A 3,875-nucleotide genomic window follows, 5' to 3' on the forward strand; every position below is an offset into this window, starting at 1 on the left:
GAGAGTTTGGAGTTAAAATGTCCAGCTCAGAGTCATCAGAGCTTATGTATGTCAGGGGGCGGCTGTTTACTGCCCTTCGAACGTCCGACAAAATGGTTAGACCAAAATAGTCTATTTTCCTCTTCCTATAGTTTAATATAGGCACGATTTTAAGGTCTTGATAGACCTTTCCCAGCTGCCACCGTACCAAGGTGAAAACAGTGGAATAGTACAATGTTTAAGGTCGTATGAGTTGAACCGTTCTTTAAATTCATCTGCTATCATCCCTTTGTTTATAATTCTGGCAGCAGCAGTAAATGTACGGGCATTATCCGAGTAAAGGTGAGTGGGGATTCCATTCACGTTTGTAAATCTGACAAAGGCTTGTATGAACGATTTTACAGACATATCTGGTACCAGTTCTAAATGTACTGCCCTAATGCTCATACATGTAAAAAGGACAATGTACATTTTATAGTCGCCATCTTTCCCTTTAACATAAATGACTGATAAAATCCACACCAGTATGTAAAAATGGTTTGGAAAAATCACACGTGGAGTCGGTAGGTTGGTTGGATTAGGTGTTGAAGGAAACAGCATTAAACCTTTTACACTTGGCACAAGTATTAACCACATTCTTAATAGCCTGTCTGGCTTGTGGTATCCAGTAACCTGCTAATCTCATCTCATTTAATGTTGTGGCCAAGCCTAAATGTTGACTTTGATGGCACTCCCGAATAATCAATTCTGTCAGACGATGCTTTTTCCCCAATAAAACTGGATTTTGAACTTCATATGGGTGATATACAGATTTTTCTATTCTTCCTAGATCTTATAATGCCTTTGGGGTCCAGAAAGAGGTTCAGATCCTTTATCAACTTGGGCACGTTATTTGCTTCGGGATTTAATAAAAAGTCTAGTTCTGCTGAAAAAATATTGTTTCTGCATTGTCTTAATCAGGTAGGTATTTGCCTGTAACTTGGGATCCATCACTCGCTTTTTTAATCTGTTAACAAACTCAAAGATCAATGAAGTTACACTAATCAATTTACTAAGGCTGGAAAATCTCTCCAGCTCGACTACAGAAGTAGCGACTTCATTCTGTTACATGATTCACCGAGGGACAAATCCGCGCCATCTGATCCTTAAAAAAGGCAACCCAATTGATCATGGTGCCAGGATTCTTCCTGCCTTATCCATTCGGGCCCCTCATACCACAGGAAGGTTTTCTTTAAATCTGTTAATAGTTAGGCCTCTGGTGAGGAAATCAGCTGGATTGTTAGCAGTGGGAACATACCTAAAATTCACTTTTATATCAAGATCAGTTTTAATGTTCTCCGTCATTTGAATTATGTCTTGTAATCTGTCTCACAAATACATATTTTGTTTGGACAAAATCAGCAAGAACCCAAGACAGAACTACTTTGGCATCTGTAATCAAACATCTTTTACAGTAATATCCTTTAGGGACTGTTTAATAAAAGGGAAACATTTTAGAGCCAAAAACACAGATAAAAGTTCCAACCTTGGGAGGGATCTTCCTTGTAGAGGAGCCATTTTTGCTTTTGCAAATACCAATGATGATTTTCCATCCTGTACTGCATACACTGTAAACCCATGTGGATTTAGCCGCATCACAAAAGAGAAATAATTTTGTGTCTTTTCCTTCATCTAAAACTCTCCTCGGAAAGGATACAGAGTCAATTGCTGCCAGTGTTTTCCAAACAGAACACATGCTTTGAGGAACAGTATTCCCATTCAGCTTTAGTTTCCAAAGTTCTCTTATTAATAAACGACCTCGCACCGTTACAGGTAAATAAAGGGACAAAGGATCAAATACCTTTGAGGTCTCGGACAATATTTTTCTCTTGGTTGATGCAATTTTGTTGGGATTATTTCACCAACAAGAAGAGGGAGGTAAGAAAAGGAAGTAAGGGCTTGCAACGAAACGGTGACGTTGCTTACAAGCAGTCTTTTCTTTCCTTGTAAAGGTAACAGGTAACGTTTGCCGAACAACAGTAACGAGGTAATCAGTCTAAGAGACGCCAACCGACTAGCAAGCTAGGCAACTAGACTCTTAAGTAATCTAGTAGTGAGACAACTCCTTTTATACATACTAACTCTCAGGGGCGAGAATTCCAATGTGATTTCCAACGAGATTTGAATGTCTATTTAACTTAGTAGGGAATAGGCACAGTTTCTCCGTAACGGCAAAACAGCAGTCCAGTGTCTTTTCTTCTTTCCGACCCACCCCCGGTAAGTCAAATCAATTTCAATTCTTACAATATAATTTAAAAAACGGTTTGATTCAGCAATGAAAAGAAAATTGATGCAATTGTAGGTTTCAGAGTTGGAAAATGGAAAGTACATTAGTCATTTATTAAAAACCCAACATAGATTAAAAAAAAAAAAAAAAAAAAAATAGTTTAGGATTATCCATTTTCCTACTCTAACGTCAACCCCCACGCCGCCTTAAATGTGTGGTTGATTAAAAAAAAAGGGGGGGGGTCATGTAAAGTTTGGTATTAAAACTCTACAGATCTTTCTAGGTCATCGTTACAATGATAAACTAGAAAGCTGCGTAGAGCTTTAATACCAGACTTTACACACTTCTTTCTCTACAGTCTAAATGAAGTGAACCTACATACGCATTAGTCATTTATTAAAAACCCAACATAGATAAAAAAAAAAAAAAAAATTACCCACCCTACATGGGTCTGACTGACAACATAATCTTATAAGCAGATCCACATGTTAAAAGAATACAGATCGGTAGAAAGTATAAATTATTTGTTTATTTTTGGTTGACGAGTTCTTGAAGAGGTTACCTTTTCAATTCGTGTTTACAATTACGCACGGATCAGTTATGTTCTTTTCTTACTTTTCACAATTTATTAAATGAGTTTGGTTAATGGAAATGGGACGATCAGTTTTGTTTAGGATTATCCATTCTCCTACTCCAATGCCCACCTCCCCGCCGCCATAGAAACATGAGTGGTTGAGTTAAAAAGGTTCATGTGAAGTTTAGTATTAAAACTCTACACAGCTTTCTAGGTCATTGTTACAATGATGACCTAGAAAGATGCGTTGAGCTTTAATACCAGACTTTCTACAATTCTTTCTCTATAGTCTAAATGAAGTGAACCTACATACGCATGCGTGTGCGTGTTTGTAGGTAAAGAGTGACAGAAAAGCCCACATTACTTTGCATTGTACCAATTTTTGTAGGATAAATAATATTGAAAACAGCGAATCGCAAGTTTAATCTTAAGGTATGTACAAACATTTAATATGTTATCGTTTTAAAGGTGATTTAAAAACTTAACTGCCTCGTTTATTAGTAGTTGTTTAATGTGGCAATATATATATATATATATATATATATATATATATATATATATATATATATATATAATGTGTGTGTGGCGTAGTTTGCTTAAATCATTTAGAGAATAAAAGGTATTTTTAGAAGGCTAGAACAATGCAGGAATGTACAGTTGTTGTGGGAAGATAAATAATTCAATTTTTTTTTATTTAAAAAAAACATTGAATTTATTATTCATATATTTATTTATTTTCACATAACGACTGTACATCCCTGCATTGTCCTAACCTTCTAAAAATACTTATGTATATATATATATATATCGGCCATTTTTTTCTTATGTAACGCTCGACACTACTTGTTTTTTCGAACCTTATAACCATTTTAAAGTCTGTAAAAAAACAAACTCAACATTCCTATTATCATTTTCTTTTATTTCTAAATGAAAATTTTTGGATCAATTTTGCTAATTTTCTGTATAATATGTTGGGGTTTTTAGTAAAATTCGTGCCAAGAATAACCTTAACCCTTTTATATACGTGCCTTTTAGAAGTTTTCTCATCGCACAAGG

General features: G+C 35.5%; 2 protein-coding genes across 2 annotated transcripts in view; both read left to right on the forward strand.

The window, feature by feature from the left end:
- Positions 1-2,172: 2,172 nt before the first annotated feature.
- The window catches only part of LOC145266978 (UDP-glucuronosyltransferase 3A1-like), a 27,312-nt gene continuing 25,609 nt past the window's right edge, over positions 2,173-3,875 (forward strand). Inside the window, exon 1 of the mRNA XM_080122818.1 lies at positions 2,173-2,235. The gene's annotated coding sequence lies outside the window, so the exon portion shown is untranslated. The remainder of the gene's footprint in view (positions 2,236-3,875) is intronic.
- The window catches only part of LOC145267150 (UDP-glycosyltransferase UGT5-like), a 37,254-nt gene continuing 36,457 nt past the window's right edge, over positions 3,079-3,875 (forward strand). Inside the window, exon 1 of the mRNA XM_080123197.1 lies at positions 3,079-3,251. The gene's annotated coding sequence lies outside the window, so the exon portion shown is untranslated. The remainder of the gene's footprint in view (positions 3,252-3,875) is intronic.

The sequence above is a fragment of the Euprymna scolopes genome, chromosome 42 (assembly GCF_053919585.1).
Source record: "Euprymna scolopes isolate OS-2025 chromosome 42, ASM5391958v1, whole genome shotgun sequence".
Taxonomy (NCBI): Eukaryota; Metazoa; Mollusca; class Cephalopoda; order Sepiida; family Sepiolidae; genus Euprymna; species Euprymna scolopes.